The following is a 20,264-nucleotide window of genomic DNA, read 5'->3' on the forward strand; positions in this document are numbered from 1 at the left end:
TCCTCTAAACCTCACCCTCTCTTCCTCACCGAAACACAGATTTCTGAGGCTACTGACAGCAATCTCTATTATGTTCCCTCCTACTATCTCTATCCTAAATTCCAGTCCAAAGCTGGATGTTGCGCCTACGTGCGCAACGACATCACTTGCTCTCGTGCCAACAACCTTGACTCTTCAGAATTTTCCACCATCTGGCTAAGACTTTATTGTCATTCTATTACTAAATACATATGTGCTGTTTATCTCTCACCTAACTCTACTAACTCTGTAAAATTCTTTGACTACTTGAACTCTAAAGTGAAGCACATCTTGACCCACTCTCCCTTCGCTGAAATCTCCATCTTGGGAGATTTCAATGTTCACCACCAGCTTTGGCTTTCATCCTCTTTCACTGATCAGCCTGGTGAAGAAGCCTACAACTTTGCTCTCCTCAACGACCTAGAGCAGTTGGTTCAGCACCCTACACGTATTCCCGACCGTCTTGGAGACCGGCCCAACACACTAGACCTCTTCCTTACCTCTAACCCTTCTGTTTATTCTGTCAAACTGTTCTCTCCGTTGGGCTCCTCCGATCACAATCTTATTTCTGTATCCTGTCCTATTGCCCCTGCACATCCTCTGGACCCACCGAAGAGGCGATGTTTCTGGCATTTGGCTTCAGCTCGGTGGGACGACCTGAGGATGTACTTTTCCGATTTCCCGTGGAATGATTACTGCTTCCAGGAGAGAGACCCCTCTATGTGTGCCCAGCGCATCACAGAGGTGATTGTCTCTGGAATGGAGGAATACATTCCACGTTCTTTCTCTACTCCTCATGCTAAAAAGCCTTGGTTTAATCATGATTGTTCTCGTGCTATTAAAGATAGAGAGGCAGCTCTCAAAAGGTACCAGAGCCTTCGCACTCCTGCTAACCATGATCTTTATGTTTCTGCCCGGAACCGTGCCAAATCTATTCTTCAACCTACTAAAAGCTCTTTCATAAATAGAAAATGTCAAACCTTGCTTTTTCTAATTCTTCCCGTGACATCTGGCACCTAGCCAAAAATATCTCCTCCAATTTCACTTCTTCCTCTTTCCCTCCTCTCCTTAACACTGACGGTAGCACTGCCGTCTCATCTATCTCAAAGGCTGAACTCTTCGCTCAAACTTTCTGTAAGAACTCCACCCTGTACGATTCTGGGCATATTCCTCCTTCTCATTCCCCCTCTGACTCATACTACTGTTAAGCCGGACGTATTACTTGGGTTCAGTGTCGCCGTCAAGAGACTCCGTGGGAGGGAGATATGTAAAGACCTTGAACAGCTTCAGCAGTTTGATATTCTTCCTTAATAGTACAATTCACTCTTGACTCTTCACTGGCCACTAGCTTACTATGACTGGGACTGTCTCCTCTCGCCCTCTTCTCCTATATATATCCAGAACAGTACAGTCTAAAACGTTACAGTATATTTTAGATCATACAAGAACATGTAGCAAAAATATGTGCGAGTTGGCAACACTTCCCGCCTGGCGCCTGGCCGCTAGCCCCGCGGGGCGCGAACGGGGCCTTGCTCCCCGCCCCCCTGCTCGCTCCTCCCGGAGCCTTCTAGAGGCCCATAGACGCCGGGGGAAGCTTCCAGCACAACACTATCCCCCCCTCTTAATTGTGATCGTCCCGATCACACACTTAACTATATACAAACATAAGAGAATTAATCAAAAACATAATAATCGTCGTATCGCTGTGGACGCCTGCGTTGTCTCTGTCTTCCGTTCGGTGCCTCCTGCGCGTCTGTCTCCTGGTGCGCCTCGTCGTCGTCCGCTTCTTGGGGTGTCCCTGGAACATCTGCCGAAGCCGGGAGGTTATATCCCTCGGCTGAAAGGTCCAGAAGACCTATGTCGTCGTCGACCTCCTCTCGGTCCTGGACGTCCCATGCGTTTTCGTCGGCTGCTGGGTGTCTGTAGTTGTTCCAGGTGTAGTTTCCCGGACCGTGGTACCTCCATAGCCGGTTGACGTGGACAACTTTCGGCTTGGTTCTTTCCGTTCTCCGGATTCGGTAAGTCACGTCGGAGAGGCGTTCTAGCACAGTATAAAGGCCTTCCCAGGGGCTCTGTAACTTCGGAGACTGTCCTTTCTTCCTCTGAGGGTTGTAAAGCCAGACTTGGTCTCCTTCCTTGAAGTCAACGTGGCTTGCCCTCATATTGTAACCGCGCTTCATGGCCTCCCCGGAGAACTTCAAGGCACCACGGACTTGATGGTGCACCTCATCCAGCCGTTCCTCTAGCTGACGGGCAAAACTGGAGGCGTCCCTTGGAAGGCTTTCCCCAGGAGGCCTTCCTGTCAGTAGGTCCACCGGCAATCGCAGCTCACGTCCAAACATCAGCTTTGCTGGTGAATACCCCGTAGTCTCGTGAGCGGCAGACCTGTAGGCCATAAGGAGCGCAGGCAGCTTCTGATCTCATGAAGACTGGTCATTGTTGCACTGCTTGGCCAACTCCTGGCCCAACATCCAATTAAACCTCTCCACCATTCCATCTGACTGTGGGTGCAGAGGGGTGGTCCGGGTCTTCTTGATACCCAGAAGCTTGCAGCACTCCGCAAGGACTGTTGACTCAAAATTCCTTCCCTGGTCGGAATGGAGCTTGTTAGGCACACCGAAGCGACAGAAGAACTCCTCCACCAATACCTTAGCGATGGTAGTGGCTTCCTGGTCAGGGATGGCGTAGGCTTCCGGCCACTTGGTGAAGTAATCCATTGTGACGCAGATGTACCTATTTCCGTTCGTCGTCAGAGGCAAGTGTCCTGCTATATCCACTGCCACCCGTTCCATGGGGGCTCCAACCTGGTATAGTTGCAATGGGGCACGGTGACGCTTCTTGTGGCCCTTCTTTGCACAGCACACCTCACACGCGTGACACCATTCTTCCACATCCTTCCTCATGCCAACCCAGTAGAACCTTTGGCGCAGGCGACTCAGTGTCTTCTTTACCCCAAGGTGTCCGCTGGTGATGCTGTCGTGCATTTCTTTCAAGACGCCTTCCCGGGACTTCATACGTAGCACCGTGGACCAGTAGTGGTCAAGACCATCATGAGAGACCCAGCGTCGCTGCAACACCCCGTTGTCCATCCGAAGAGTGTCCCACTGAGTCCAGTAATTCTTGGTGGTAGGACTTTCTCTCGAGACTACTTCCCACCCAGGTCGCGTTGACGACTGACTCAGCCACTTCATGATTGGTCACAGATCTCGGCCCTCCCGCTGCAGTTTTCCCAAGTCTTCCTATGGCACCCCCGCTGTCTGTTCCACTGTAGTGCGGCGGCACATATTCTGGACGCTTTCCCTCTGGAGGCAATGTTGACACTCAGATAGGCAGGGGCGCCGGCTCAAGCTTTCCGCGTTACCGTGTGTTAACCCAGATCGGTGCACAATAGTGTAGTGATGCTGCTCTAGTTTACCTATCCAGCGAGCAAGCTGGCCCTCAGGGTTTTTCAGTGATTTCAGCCACCGCAATGCAGCGTGATCCGTACAGGTTGCACCGTACAGGTAAGCATGGAAAAAGTCAAGCCTCTTGACTACTGCCAGGAGTTCTTTCCGGGTCATGCAATAGTTTTTCTCGGCTGGGGTGAGCTTCTTGCTGAAGTAGGCCACAACCCGTTCCATGTCGGCACATGCCTGGGACAGCACTCCACCAATCCCCTCATCACTGGCATCACAATCCAGTATAAAAGGCTTAGAGGGGTCTGGGAAGGTGAGTACGGACGAGCTGATGAGGGCCTCCTTGAGCTTCTCAAAGGCAACCTGAGTTTCCGCTGTCCACTCAAACTTGCGCCCCTTCTTCGTCAGGAGGTGCAGTGGGGCAGCAATCGTAGTGAAGCCTTTCACAAACCTGCGGTAGTATGAGCACAACCCGAGGTAGCTCCGCAGCTCCTTCACGTTGGTGGGTGTCGGCCAGCCCCTTCCCGCAGCCACCTTCTCAGGATAAGTGCGTACTCCAGCCTCGCTCACGATGTGTCCCAAGTATTGGACTTCCCTTTGGAATAGGCAGCATTTCTTCGGGCTGAGCTTAAGGTGTGCAGCTCTAAACCGGGCGAAAACCTCTGATAGCCTTTCCCTCTCCTGCTCGAAGGTCTGGCCAAAGACAATCACGTCGTCGAGGTAGATGAGTGCCGTCTTCCAGTAAAGTCCCTCCAGCACCCTCTCCATCAGCCGCTCGAACGTGTCCGGCGCGTTGCACAGGCCAAAGGGCATGACCTTAAACTGCCACAGGCCTTGACCGTAGGAGAAGGCTGTTTTCTCTTTGTCCTGCTCCGACATTTTGACTTGGTGATATCCAGACTTCATATCTAGTGTTGAAAACCACTTGGAGCCCACCAAAGCGTCGAGCGTGTCATCGATCCGTGGGAGTGGGTATGAATCCTTGATGGTGAGATCGTTGAGGGCTCGGTAGTCCACGCAACACCTGAGGGAACCGTCCTTTTTCCTGACGAGCACTACAGCAGACGCCCACGGGCTGCTGGACCGCTCGATTAACCCCTGTTGCCGGAGATCATCCACCACCTCATCCATCTCCTTGCGACGGGCTGGTGCCATCCTTCGAGGAGCTTGCTTCACTGGGCGGTGGCTACCTGTGTCGATGTGGTGCTCTACCAGGTCCGTGGACCCCAAGTCCAGGTCTCCTGTGGAAAACACATCTGCATTCCTCACGAGAAGCTCCCTGAGCTGTTCCACTTGGGGCTCCTCTAGACACTTGGAGCTCCTGTCAAACAGGTCGCGCAGGTAGTCGGGTAGCTCCTCCTGGGGCTTCGTCAGGGTTCTCCTGCAGACACAGGATCTCGGTTTCTGGTCGATCTCTTGGCACAACCCCACCATGGTCCCTTGTTTTATTTTCTTTGGGCTGAAGGAGACATTGGCCACGACGACAGGCAATTCCGCTGCAGTAGGGTCTGCAAAAGTACTGCCTACAATCACCCCGTTTTCTACCGGGCATCAACTTCCACTCTCTACCACACACAGACTAGCCGGGGGGACACCCGTAATTTGACAGGGTAACAGCATCTCTGACCTCGGAGGAATAATGGTGGTGCGTTTGACCGTCACTGGCAGGCCCTCCTTGTGTATAGTCGTCAGTGGCACCCTCCTTCCTCCTACTGTCAGCTGATTAGCGCGAAAGTCCAGCTCGCACCTGCGGGAGACAAGATAATCCATACCTAGGATGCAGGGGTCGTCCATGTCAGCCACGTACACAGAGAGGGACTCTTCCTTTCCTCCGAGCTCAAACTTCACGTCCACTGGGCCTCTGAGCTCTGCGTAGTGTCCAGTGACTCCGCACAGTCGATGCGACGTCTTAGGAAGCCGACGATGACTCACCACGTCAGGCCGCACCAATGTGCGTTCCGAGCCTGTGTCGACGACCACAGGCCACAAGACTCCGTCAACCTTGCCCTCCACTTGGCAGCTCGTCAAAGTGGTTCTCCTGCACATTGATATCTTCAGGGCGGTGGCTGAGTCGTCAGAGTAACGGCCTCGTGTTCAGGAGGACGCGAGTTCAATCCCCGCCCGGTGCCACCAAGCTGGGATTTTTCAGCCCCCGCCGAGTGGCTTAAAACTACCCACATGCTGTCCAGAAGACCACCTATCAACCCAGACTCTAGATTCTAGGATCAAAGATGAGCTCTGGGAGGGCAGCATGAGCCAATGCAAGATGGCGCCACTATAAACACTCGCCTGCGCCAGAACGGGCTGGGCCGACCATCAGGACCCACCGGAAAGAAGCCTTGGACCGACCATCAGGATCCACCCGGAAGAAGCCTACCGGCGCAATAGGCCACAAAGTAAAAAAAAAAAAAAAAAAAAAAAGGACAGACTGGTCGTTCTTCAAGTGCCCCTTTTCTCCACAGGTCCAGCACATGGGTCCTTCTCTGGGCTTCTTCCTAGCGCCACCTTCATATTCCTTTTTTCTCTTATAGCATTCGTTCTCCTTATGCCCAACCTTCTCGAAGTACCAGCACGTTTCTTGAAACCTGTCTGTGTCGCTGACAGCGCCCTTTCGTGCCCTAAAGCCAGAAGTCGAGTCACCCCTGAAGCTTGACAAGCTAGACCTAACAAAGGACTCAAACTCCATGGCACGTGCCAGAGCTTCCTGCACTGATGTTGGCTTAGCTTGGTTCACTTGTATCTTCAGCTGAGGGCTGTCCAGGGCATCGATGAATTGATCACGCAGCAAAACCGTCAGCAGGTCAGGGGTGGCACCTGGGTATGCCTTGTGCGCCATGCTCTCAAGGTCCTGAGCGAGTTCCTGAAGAGACTCGCCGCGCCTCCTGTTGCGGGTTCTGAACCTAACCCTGAAGAGCTCGTTCTGGTGCTTGGTCCCATATCGTTGCTCCAGCGCCTGTGCCAGCCCGCTGTAGCTGCCCTTTGTCACATCGTCGAGCTGAGCAAGGATCTCCAGCGCCGCCCCTTTCAGGCTAGTGGCCAGCTGTACCGCGCACTCTTGGTCATCCCATCCGTTCCGAGCTGCCAACAGCTCAAACTGAGCGCGGTAAGCCTCCCAGGTGACCTTGCCATCAAACTCCTGAGGCTTCTTTCTAACAGGCGAACCCAGACTCATGGGGCTGGCGGAACTTCTTGCGGGGATAAACTCAGGCGAAACAGGGCTCAAACTACCCCGGACTTGCGTAGGAGAAGCATCTTGGGTACAACTAGCCCCTGCAGGCACTTGCTGTCCGTTTCCAGCCAAGCAGTCTTCAAGGGCCTTCACTCTGTCACTTACTTCTAATATTTCTTTGTGTGTCGTCTCCCGTACCACCTCCATCTCTTGTTGAAGATTTGTGTGTTCTTTCTCCATTTCTATCAGGCGTTGTCCCAAGTTCGTGGTTACATCAGTCATTTCTCTTCGCACTGACGCATTTCCATCTTGTACTGCTTTTAGCTGTAGCTGTAATCCTGTGAAGCGATATTCTAGCTGTTCTTTGAGTTCTTGGAGTGTTCCTTCTTGTTGTTGCTGTGCTCTTTCTTGTTGTTGCTGTGCTCTTTCTTGTTGTTCTTTGAGTTCTTGAAGTGTTCCTTCTTGTTGTTGCTGTGCTCTTTCTTGTTGTTCTTTGAGTTCTTGGTGTGCTCTTTCTTGTTGTTCTTTGAGTTCTTGGAGTGTTCTTTCTTGTTGTTGCTGTGCTCTTTCTTGTTTCTCCCCTTGTAGTCTCATGGCTTCCAAAAGTTCAGTCAACATGTCGTCCTTCTCGGCAGCTTGGAAAAAAACAAATGGCTACACTCCTGACACCAGTGTTAAGCCGGACGTATTACTTGGATTCAGTGTCGCCGTCAAGAGACTCCGTGGGAGGGAGATATCTAAAGACCTTGCACAGCTTCAGCTGTTTAATATTCTTCCTTAGTAGTACAATTCACTCTTGACTTTTCACTGGCCACTAGCTTACTATGACTGGGACTGTCTCCTCTCGCCCTCTTCTCCTATATATATCCAGAACAGTACAGTCTAGAACGTTACAGTATATTTTAGATCATACAAGAACATGTAACAAAAATATGTGCGAGTTGGCAACACTTCCCGCCTGGCGCCTGGCCGCTAGCCCCGCGGGGCGCGAACGGGGCCTTGCTCCCCGCCCCCCTGCTCGCTCCTCCCGGAGCATTCTAGAGGCCCATAGACGCCGAGGGAAGCTTCCAGCACAACACTATTTAAAAAAACAAAGACATAAATACTCTCGTCTCTCACAACCGTATTCAATATGTTTTTGCGACAAGACATCGTCCCTTCTGATTGCAAATAGGCTAACGTGGCACCGATTTTTAAGAAAGGAGACAAAAAAGTACCAGGTAATTACAGGCCCATTAGTCTAACTTCAGTTGTAGGTAAACTACTCGAGAGCATAATTAGAGACAAAATTGTGAGGTACCTTGAAAGGCACTCATTAATTGGGGATTCACAACATGGCTTCCGTAACAAAAGATCCTGCCGATCAAACCTGTTGACCTTTTATAACGACTTCTTCTCAGTTTATGACGTAACCAAATCATTGGACATAGTTTATCTTGATTTCCAGAAAACGTTTGATAAAGTCCCACATCACAAATTACTTAATAAATTAAAGCAAATAAGTATTGACGGTCGCGAATTGGTTGGGCAACACGCAACAAAGAGTGGTGATTGACGGATTTAACTCAGAGTGGGCGCCAGTCACTAGTGGCGTCCCTCAGGGCTCGGTTCTTGCTCCAGTGCTCTTCATTATTTATATCAACGATGTGGATGATGGACTCAATAATCGCATTAGTAAATTTGCAGACGACACAAAGACTGGTAACTCGGTTCACACTGACAAAGACAGGCAAAGTCTCCAAGAGGATTTGCACAAAATTTCAGCTTGGTCTGATAGATGGGAGATGTCCTTTAACGTAGACAAGTGCCAGGTCCTTCATGTTGGAACAAGAAATAAGAAGTTCGATTACGAAATGCCAGGCGTCAAACTCAAAAGCGTTTAATACGTCAAGCACCTGGGTGTCAAAATCGCGTCAAACCTAAAATTCTCACAGCAATGCATCGATGCAGCAAATAAAGTGAACAGAATGTTGGGCTTCATTAAAAGAAACTGTTTATTCATGAATAAAGTTGTAATATTTCCGCTCTACAATAGTTTAGTCAGACCCCACTTGGAATATGCGGTACAGTTTTGGTCTCCCCACCATGCAAAGGACATTGCTAAATTACAAGGTGTTCAACGTCGAGCAACAAAAATGATCCCTTCCTTGCGCAACAAATCCTACGAAGAGAGGCTTTCCACCCTTAACATGTTCTCTCTTGAGAAACATCGCCTCCGAGGAAAACTGATCGAATGTTTTTAAATACTTAATGGTTTTACGAATGTGGACAAATCAAAATTGTTTATGATCGATGACACTTTGCGAACGAGGAACAATGGCATAAAACTTAAATGCCTGCCTGCAAATTTTCTCGGTGCTGGACAGCTCCAAGGCTGTTCAATAAGTTTAATAGTTTGATAATCAGGGATTTCATGTAATCGCTGTGACTGTCAGGAAATACACAAAATCTCTATATTTCCTAGGGATTTCGTGAAATCACTGTTTTTTAACTCCAGTTTTTACGGGAAATCTCTAAAAAATGGTTTAATATAAAATAAAATACCCATAGAGCAGTTTGGATTGTATATCAATAATGCACTATCATCTAAATGGTAAAATATATCTGCCGGCAAACTATAAGATAATAAGAAACTAAGAAAAAAATGTAACATTCTTCATAAGGATTATTGCATGTTATGTCGATAATGCACTTGCATTTAAATGATAGAATATGTTGGAATATCATCATCTTGTTTGCGTCTCTTCTTAGTAAGCTTTTCAATACCACCACTTTGTAGAACCTCATATATGTTGAAGTAATAGTCACGCCGTTCAAATTTCCACTCGTATGCTGATGACTCTACTCCGCAATATTCAACTTCTTTCAACAGAAGACCCTTCCAACAGGAATTACAAGATTCCAGACTGGATGCTGCAGAACACTAAGTTTTAACCTCAGACCTTATTATCATATCTGATTGGGGTGGAAGGAGACTGGCGTCCTGGAACGCCTCAAAAACTCAAGTTATATATACACTATACACTCGACACAATCTTCTAAGCACCTTTCCCTTGTTCTTTGACAACACTCAGCTGTCACCTTATTTTAAACCAAACATCCTCGGTCTATCCTTAACTCAAAATCTTAATTGGAAACTTCGCATCCCCCTTACTAAATTAACTTCCTCGAGGTTGGACGTTCTGTATCGTCTCCGCCAGTTCTACTCATTTATATCAATGACTTAGATACAGGTATTAGTAGTTATATCAGTAAGTTTACTGATGATACCAAGATCGGTTGTGTAATTGAGTCGGATCAGGACGATAGTATTCTCCAGGATGAACTAAACAGATTGTATGAATGGGCTGAGAAATGGCAGATGGTGTTCAATGTAGGGAAGCGCAATATTCTGAGTGTAGGTAGGAACAACCCCTCACATAACTATTGCTTAAATGACACTCCCATAAGCAGATCTGAATGCAAGAGGGATTTAGGGGTGTTAGTGAGCTCTGATCTCCGTCCAAGGGCACAATGCATTCAAGCTAGAAATCGAGCAAACAGGGTACAGGGATTCATTTCAAGGAGCGTTAGCAACAGAAGCGCCGAAGTCTTCCTCAAACTATATTTAGCATTAGTTAGACCTCATCTTGATAATGCCGTTTATGCGGTTCAGTTCTGGTCACCTTACTATAGAATGGATATCAAATTGTCAGAATCGGTACAGAGAAGATTGACTAAGATGATTCACGAGTTCAAAAACTTGTCATACGAGGAAAGACTCAAACAATTAAACTTGCATTCTCTAGAAAGCCGAAGGGTGCGAGGTGACTTGATAGAGGTTTGTAAATGGATGAAGGGCTTTTATAAGGGAGATATTTATAAGGTTCTGATGGTAAGAGAACCGGGTAGGACACGCACGTAGTAATGGTTTTAACTGGATAAATTCAGATTCAACAGGGACGCAGGCAAAAATTGGTTTACTAATAGAATGGTAGGTGAACGGAACAGGCTGAGCAGTAATGTGGTAAGTGCCAATACAATTGTCACATTTAAAAATAGATTAGATAATTTCATGGACTGATATTAGATGGGGTTAGATTCACAGGAGCTTAGGTTCACAGGAGCTGCCTTGTACAGGCTTACCGGCCTCTTGCAGACTCCTACGTTCTTATGTTCTTATGTTCTCCCCCACACAGATGCTTTGCATATACAAGGCCTTGTCCGCCCTTGTATGAAGTATGCATCTCATGTGTGTGTGGGGCGTGGGTTCCACACGCACAGCTCACTTGGACAAGTGGAATCTGAAAGGCACTTTGTCTCATCAACTCTCCTACTCTTACTGACGGTCTCCTACCGCTTAAATTTCCCCGCAATGTTGCATGTCTTTCTATCTTCTACTGATATTTTCATGCTGACTCCTCTTCTGAACTTGCTAACTGCATGCCTCCCAGCTACAGCGCCGTGGCTGCACTCGACTTTCTACTCTTGCTCACCCCTACATTGTCCATATCCCTTATGCAAGAGTTAAGCAGCATCTTCATTATTTTTTTTTTTTATCCCTTCTTCTGATAAACTCTGGAACAGCCGTTATTCCTTTGTCTCTATTTCCTCCTGCCTACAACTTGATCTCTTTCAAGACAGAAGTGTCAAGACGCTTCTCTCCCGAAATTGACCTCTCTTTCGCCTCTTGTTTTGTTTTCTGTTGTTGGAGCAGCGCTTGGCGTGCTTTCTTTGTTGCTACTTTGTTTTAATACCCTTGAGCTGTTTCCCTAGCTGTAAAATAAAAAAAAAATAAAAAAAAACGGCAACTCTTAGATGTAATATTTTCAGCCGTTGTTTTAACTTCTAGAATAATTTTTCAAATACTGTTCTTTGGGTATCAACACACGATTTGCATTCTTCGTATTTTTTGTAAAGTTCGGTTGCAAAATTCTCGACGAGTTCAGTCGTAATTGTAACGACACAACTACAATGTTTTCATAGAAGTAGTGAGGTATCACACTGTAGAGAGGAGTGAGGTAGTCGGGGCCGTTGTCACTTGAACACTTTTGGCCGGGCAGGAGGGAGATTCCCACTTCCTCAGCCTTTCCCTTGAAGTTTGCTCTGAGCCTGTCACCGCGAGCCCCCACCCCCCCTTCCCCCCAAGGCCCTTTCTTTCTGTCTATGTATTTTCCTTCTTTCTCATTATTTATGTCTCTCTGTCTTTCTCTTTCTTTTTCTTCCTTTTTCTTTTTTCTTTCTCTTTTTCTCTTTCTAAATTTTTTTATCTTCCCCTCTCTTTCTTCCTCTTTTTCTTTTTCTCTTATTGTCTGTCTCTTTTTGTCACTAGATTTTTCATTAAAATTCTTTCTTTCTCATATTCTTTCTCCTTTCTGTTTTACGTTCTTTCTCTCATTACTTTCTTTCTCTTTCTTTCTATATTTTTTTTATTTTTCTTTCTTTCTTTGTCTCTATTTCTTTATAACCTTCTTTCTCTTTCTCATTCTTTGTTTCTCTACTTTCTTTTTTTCTTTTTCTTTCTTCTCTCTATCCTCTTTCTTTCTGTCTTTTTCTTTCTTTTTTCTTTCTTTGTCTCGTTATCTTTATTTCTTTATTTGTCTTTCTTTCATTCTTTCTCTTTCTTTTTTATCTTCTTTTTCTTTCTCTTCTTTTACTTTCTCCTGTTTTCTCTTTCTTTCTTTTCTCTTCCTGTCTCTGTCTCTTTCTTTGTCAATATTTTTCATTCTAATTCTTTCCTTCTCATTTTTTTCTTTCTTTTTTCTTCCTTTCCTCTCTTTCTCTTTTTCTCTATCTGTCTGTTTCTTTCTGTCTATATGTTTTTCATTCTAATTATTTCTTTCTTATTTTCTTTCTTTCTCTTTTTTTTCTTTCGTTCTTTCTCATTCTTTCTTTCTTTCAATATATCTTTCTTTATCTTTCTTTATTTATTTGTATTTCTCTTTACTTCTTTAATACTCTTTGTTTCTTTCTCTTTTTCTTTATTTGTTTTCTAACTTTCTCTTTCTCTCTCTGCCTTTTTCTTTCTTTCTTCTTTCTTTGTGTTATTATCTTTATTTATTTATTTGTCTCTCATTCTTTTCTTCCTTTTTTTCTCCTCTGTTTCCTATTTTTTTACTCTATCTCTCTTGTTTTCTGTTTCTTTTTTTCTTTCTTTCCTTTTCCTGTCTTTCTTTCTCTTTTTTTCTATTTTATTTTTATTTATTTATTTTGATGGTCGGCCCAAGGTTTTCCAGGTGGGGGTGAGTGTCGGCCCCCCCCCCTTCGTTCGCAGGCGTGTTTATGTTGGCGCCATCTTGCATTGGCTTGGGCCTCATGCTGCCCCTGTTTCTGATTCGCTTGACTTGGACGGCCTTCCTCTGTTTGGGTTGTGGTCTGGTCTTCAGGATGTGGGTGGGTAGTTTTCACTTGAGGCGGTGCTGAAAATCCGAGTGGTAGCGTTGTAGCAGTCACCGCTCAAATTCCGTGTTCCTTCCCTCAGTGACAAAAAAATGGGGTGCTGCAGAGAGAGACTAAGATTCTGTGTTTTCACTTTCCTTGTATTCGTTTACCTTTGACTGTCGTCCCGTTCTTCTTGTTTGTCCACCGTTACATTGTTCCACACATACACCACTTAAATGTTAACCTACACAAACACAACAACACAAACACATACACAACAACCGCACACATGTATTATGTGTTGTCTGTTGTTGTCGTTGTAGTGTAATAAGTTTGTCTAATAAAGTAACTTAATTTCTAATTATTTGACTTTCACTCTGTGAACACTTAGCACTAGGACACCACCAACCACCGTCTACCACCAACACGTGAGGATTCCGCGACCCGTCGTCCATCACGCGGCGAGTACCGCCTGCAAATTTGTTTCTGCAAGCGAGAATAGGTGTGACCATGCTCCTTGCCTCTCTCTCTCTCTCTCTCTCTCTCTCTCTCTCTCTCTCTCTCTCTACGGGATGGGATTATTTGGCCAAATTAAGACTCGGTAGATATTCACGTTGATATGCTAGTGATCGACATAAGGCCACCGGAATGCTTCAGATAGTGTAGGCGATTATGACAAACCTTTCCTCCTTCTCCTCCTCCTCTCTCTCTCTCTCTTTCCTATTCTTTTTGAGACTTTTTCTTTCTATTTCCCTTGCTTTTTCTAATTTCATTATTTACTTTCTCTCCTTATTTCTTTCTCTCTTTCTTTCTATCTCTTTCCCTCGCTTTCTTTTTTTTCTCTTCCTTTCAGTCTTTCTCTCTGTCTATATATTATTCATTCTCTTTCTTTCTTTCTCTTTCTTCCTCTCTTTCTCTTTTCCTCTTCCTATCTGTCTCTTTCTGTCTATATGTTTTTCATTCTAATTTTTTTAATTTTCTTTCTTTCATTGGACAATTATTAGGGAATTTTTTTAGTATTTTAGGGTAATACATCTTCCATTTCTAACTCTTTGAACTCGGGATTTAATAACAAGAATTCGATATTTTCTACCTGACAATAAATAAACTTAAAATAATAAAAACAAAAGTGCCAGTTATAGAAAAAAGTAAAACCTGCGTAAATCTGCGGGGAAACCTTGGGTAAAATATACGTATTTAGGATAAACTGGGGGCTTCTTTCTCTTCTCTTCTTGTTGTGGCTTGTTGGGCTCTTTGTCTTTGATCAGTTTAGCTGCGACGTTGTCACCGTGTAGTCGCGTTCATTATTGTCGCCTGAATTGTTTCTTGTGATCGACCGCATGGAAGGTGACCCGAGTGAGGAAGTTTTTCTTATTTAGTTTATTTATTTGTGATCACCTTTATCATCATCTGATTTTGGTATGCTATACCTTTCTGGAAAGCTCTATGTCTATATAAAGAAGTTAGTATTAATTTCCACTAATTTATTTGTCAGTTTAGCGGTTTAGCGTAAGCGAAGCTAACTTTGTAGTTAATGGATTACCACTTACCAGTTAGCGAAGCTAAGTTTTCGATTGGCGGTGCCCACCATGCACTGGCCTGACAACTGTCGACTTAAAACAGGAGATAATATATAGCTATCAGAGTGTAAGGCAGACGCTCTAGCTCACTAAGGAGATGCTAGTGCCGAGGAAATCCGTGTCACAAGAGGGGGGCACATCCTGCAGGGAGGGGTGAGAGGAAGGGGGGGGGGGGGGGAGAGCCAACACGTCTTCTCAGTGTTAAAATCTTAAGCTCACGTCACCGTGGTACGTGACGCACCATGACGCGTTTCCTGCCCGGAAAGGCTGGCCAGCGTTCGGAAGAAACACGTAGGTACAGCAGCCTCTTATTGTACTCAGAACATTACCATCATCATCGGTTTCTGTTAACAACTTAATAATTATTATTAATATATTTAAGTAGAGAAGTTAACGTTACTGAAGCTATTCGAATTGATATCCAAACCTTACAAGATAATTATACTACACAACTATCGAAGATTTGACTTGCAGCATATTCTTCAACTGTTCTTAACTATCTAGCTACACGTAGCCTACTGTTTTTGCAAGTCATGCACATTCATATGGATATTTTCGCATTGTTGCATTCATACCATTAGAAGTAATTAACGGACAGAGGACCAATGTATTACCTGCTGAAAGAGCAGGGAGAGATGGCTGGTGTGCTGCTGGGGCTGTGTGGAGAGAGAACTGAAACTGAAAGGCTTGCTTTGCTGTTAAAGGTTCAAACGCTTAATTTTGCCCCTCACATCAGCTATTTCCAAAGGCCGAAAAGGAGATCAGCCAGGTTTTCATTAGTGTTTACTTTAGGCTCACGGTATAGAGGAAGGTTCAAACTTCCACCAGGGTCATAAAATTGCTCCTGGAAATGACCCAAACTCCTGCGAAAGCCTTGTCAAATAGGTGGAATTGAGCGCCGAAATGTTTGAGAATATGGGTACGTCCTTCTGGTCTCTGTGGAAAGAGCTAGGGATAGACGTCTGCGATTTTTGAACGCTAATTTATACGTATTTACACATCTGCTTTCCAATCTTATTTGTTTGGTTTTTTTCCTTTATTTTTGCACACAATAGTTTGCTCCTGTGGGCCTTCAAACAGCCCGCCCGGCAGCCGTGGGACGAGTTTCTCGCGCATTGATTTAGTCCGCAAAGTGAAGTAGCAACGGGTGTCTTGTAAATAAGTTCTCATAATGGCATTACTTCATACATAAAATGATTTTTTTTCTAGTTAGTCAACATTTCCTTAGCTTCCATACCTACTTCGAAATCCAAATATCAATGTGGGTCCAAAGCGTATCATGTTTCATTAGCCCTTTTAAACGGCATATATAGAATATCGTTATAAATCATGATTACCCGAATGACTGATTGAGTAAAAAAACTTAGCCAACCTCATGAAAGACCCACAAATTGCATAGATTTTTGCTTCAGACCACTGGGAACTGACTATCACCTAACTGAGTATACTAACCCCATACCTGCTTACATAATCAATGCAGATGAACAGGAACACTATAAGGGTATTATCTCTTTGTTATTAGAACGTACATTAGGTGAGCTAGAGCCATATAAGCCCTGAATGGGAAATGTGGCACAGCTGCACACCAGGGAAGACGCGGCACCAGTGTAACAGTGGTCAGGGTGAGGGGAGGGCGCGAGACGTCCTCTGAACTTCTTATTTACCATCAAAAAACAACTCCACCCACGGCTCTGGTGCAGGGGAAGGAGACCGAGGCGCCGTGTTAGTGATAGTGAAGGCGAGTACTGCCGGCACGCCCCCCAGGCCCCGCGGAGGCACGCTGGGGGGCTCGTAATGCAGGGACAGATAAGGGTGGCAGTGGAGGCGCCCTTGTGTGGCTCTCTGGGGCTGTTTTGGGGGCGGTCCTGGGGCGGCGCGGGCGAGGGGCTGAAGCCTGTGCTGGGGCGTGGGCGTGGGTTTGTTTACTCCACACCCACTTCCCTGTCTCTGAGGGTGGGCGTGGGCGTGGGTGGGGTGGGTTTGTTTGGTATGGGTGGGTTTGTTTTTCCTCCACGCCCATGTCCGTGCCACCCTCTCTCTCACCCATGCCTCTGAGAGTGGGCGTGTGGGCGTGGGCGGGGTGGGTTTGCTTCTCACCCCATGCCACTTAAGCTTTGGGTGTGGGTGGGGTGGGTTTGTTTTATACCCACACCCACCCCATGCCACAGATGGTGGGCGGGGTGGGTTTGTTTGCTCCACACCCACCCCATGCTACAGAGGGTGGGCTGGGTGGGTCTGTTTGCTCCACACCCACCCCATGCCACAGGGTGGGCGGGGTGTATTTGTTTTAGTCACCCTGACCCTACTCCGCCCTGTTTAGGACTCTATGGCAGGCATGTAGGACGCTAGGGACTAATGAAGGAAGATTAATTAAGTGTACAGAGTGGTTGTGGTCTGAGAGCCACCATTTTAAGGGGATGAATGGGTAATTCTGGAGAGTCATCCGCACCTCCTAAATATGATATTATTACGCCTCCATATTGTAGTTAAGGGACGAAATACATGTCCCTCAACCATAATATGAAGGTGCAAGTACTTTAAAATAAGGGAAAAGGCCTAATCCCCTTCCCCTAATGATCTTGAGGGACCTGTGGGAAATTAGGGTGTTTGGGTGGGAGAGCGTATTTAAACTATCCCAACCGAATTTTACATAACCCAACCTCTAACGGCAGGGGCTTCACCCCTCTCGACCTCCCTCCTAACCAGGGGGGGGAGTGCACCACCATGGACGACCCTCCCATATAACGCCTTCCGCTTATGAACGTAAACAGATACAATCACTTATTGGCATCCATCAAAATGGTGCTGCCCCACAGCGCCGCCATCGGGGGATTTATTTAGAATATATATATATATATATATATATATATATATATATATATATATCTATATATATATATATATATATAGATTATCGCCGTAAGTAGAGCACAGAAACACTTCGTTTCAATTAGACATCATCATTGTAATACCTGCTTTTTCCCCACAATTTCCCTGGTCTTATAGCCCTCCCCACTACCAGGTGTGTTAAGTTTGTTGAAGTGGAGAGGAGTAATATCTGGTATTTCTTATCATCACTTGTAGATGCTGTATATATATATATATATATATATATATATATATATATATATATATATATATATATATATATATATATATATATATATAGAACAACTGTCATGAGACGACGTGTATGATGGCGCCTCATGGAGGAGAGCTGTCAAGAACCAACCACACATAAAAGTAGGAAAAAATGTACAGAGAAAGATCTGAAGAAATCTGACGATACATTCATCAGTATATATGGAGATTCACTACACCCCTCCAAATATTGTCCCCATGAGAGTAATAACCTTTCCAAGGTATCACATACTGTTGTACCTCCCTAGTTTTACCGGCGCATCAAACATATATATATATATATATATATATATATATATATATATATATATATATATATATATATATATATATATATATATATATATATATATATATATATATATATATATATATATATATATATATATATATATATATATATATATATATATATATATATATATATATATATATATATATATATATATATATATATATATATATATATATATATATATATATATATATATATATATATATATATATATATATATATATATATATATATTATATATATATATATATATATATATATATATATATATATATATCTATACATTTTTTTCCTACTTTTATGTGTGGTTGGTTCTTGACAGCTCTCCTCCATGAGGCGCCATCATACACGTCGTCTCATGACAGTTGTTCTTCTATCAAGTTCTCCCTTACTCTGTCCAACTATTTCCGCTTTGATCATCCGCTCCGTCTCCTGCCCTGCACCTCCATCACTATCACTCTTCTCCCCACGTGTCTCCTTCTCAACACATGGCTGAACCACTGCAGTCTTCTTTCCAGTGTCTTCTTCGATATCTCCACTACCTTTGTAGTTCCTCGTATTATTTCATCCCTGATCTTTTTCATTTTTGTTACACCATACATCCACCTAAGCATTTTCATTTCAGCTGCATCAACCTTTTTAAAAATCCTTCATTTTCATCACTGGTCATGTTTTTATTTGTTTTTATTTGTTTATTTAAGGGAGCGTCGCCTACTTTACTCTTGTTTGAAAACATCAAAATTCAATCCATTGCTTTGGCTCATTTATGCAACAATCTTTTTGTAATGAAGTATCATTCCTGTACTGCCTGTGTACTGCATTTTTTTTTTTTTTTTTTTTTTTTTTTTTTTTTTACGTTGTGGCCTATAGCGCTGGTAGGCTTCTTCCCGGTGGGGCCTGATGGTCGGCCCAAGGCTTCTTCCCGGTGGGGCCTGATGGTCGGCCCATCCCATTTTGGCGCAGGCGAGTGTTTATAGTGGCGCCATCTTGCATTGGCTCATGCTGCCCTCCCGGAGCTCATCTTTAATCCTAGAATCTAGAGTCCGGGTTGTTAGGTGGTCTTCTGGAGAGTATGTGGGTAGTTTTAAGCCACTCGGCGGCGGCTGAAAAATCCCAGCTTGGTGGCACCGGGCGGGGATTGAACTCGTGTCCTCCTGAACACGGTGCTGTTACTCTGTCGACTCAGCCACCGCCTCCCCATAAATACATATCACGACATATCACGACATTACGAGGCTACTTGACCAACGTGACATTAAACAAGTTGACACTATTGTTTTAGATTTTGCCAAAGCCTTCGACAAAGTCCCGCACAAAAGACTGACATTAAAATTGAAATACTACAGTATTTCAGGACCTATTCTTCACTGGATCACTGCATTTCTTACTAACAGGACTCAACGTGTTCTTCTTGACGGATCTTCATCTGACACTGTCCCTGTTTTTTTCAGGTGTCCCACAAGGCACCGTTCTAGGTCCCCTTCTTTTCCTCCTGCATATTAACGATCTTCCACTGTCAACGCCTAACTATTCCACTAGACTATTTGCCGACGATAGTTTACTGTTTAGAGCAGTAAAGACTAGTGACGACTGCAGACTACTACAAAACGACTTGGACGCCCTTGAGCGGTGGGAGCGCACCTGGCAGATACACTTCCGACCAGAGAAATGCAAACTATTAAGATTCACCAGAGCTCATAACCCCATCCATCACACTTACACCCTCCATAATTCAGATTTAGAATCAGTTCACACACACAAGTACCTTGGTATCCATCTCTCAACTAACTTGAAATTCAACACTTGCATAGACCATATCAGTGCCACAGACAACAGAACACTGGGGTTCCTGAGGAGGAATTTACATAACTGCACACCTGACATTAAACACATGGCTTATGACATACTTGTAAGACCAACACTGGATTACTGCTTCACAGTGTGGGATCCTTACACACAGAAACATTGATAGATTAGAACAAATCAACACCAAGGCGGCTAGGTTCATTATAAACAATTACACTCGAACGCCTGGAATCACAACACAGATCAAACAACAGATAAACATGAAACCTCTTCACATTCGAAGACAAGCACACAGACTTACACTTATGTACAAGATCACAAACACTCAAATTGACATTGACCCACAAACATACCTACACAACACAAACAGTCAACGTACTCGTAACACACACATCCATAAATACCAAACATATCACACTAACACTGACGCATACAAGCACTCACACTTTCCACACACCATACGTGACAGGAACAGCCTCCCTCAACAGATTTTAGACTGC

At 44.7% G+C, this 20,264-nt stretch overlaps 1 protein-coding gene across 2 annotated transcripts in view; it reads left to right on the forward strand.

Moving 5' to 3' along the window:
* The first annotated feature begins 16,093 nt into the window (after positions 1 to 16,093).
* LOC127002820 (growth factor receptor-bound protein 2) overlaps positions 16,094 to 20,264 on the forward strand; it is a 39,952-nt gene continuing 35,781 nt past the window's right edge. Inside the window, exon 1 of one of the 2 annotated variants that reach the window (XM_050869040.1) lies at positions 16,094 to 16,260. The gene's annotated coding sequence lies outside the window, so the exon portion shown is untranslated. The remainder of the gene's footprint in view (positions 16,261 to 20,264) is intronic. The other variant, XM_050869041.1, reaches the window with a different exon arrangement.

Source organism: Eriocheir sinensis, chromosome 24 (assembly GCF_024679095.1).
Source record: "Eriocheir sinensis breed Jianghai 21 chromosome 24, ASM2467909v1, whole genome shotgun sequence".
NCBI classification, from domain to species: domain Eukaryota; kingdom Metazoa; phylum Arthropoda; class Malacostraca; order Decapoda; family Varunidae; genus Eriocheir; species Eriocheir sinensis.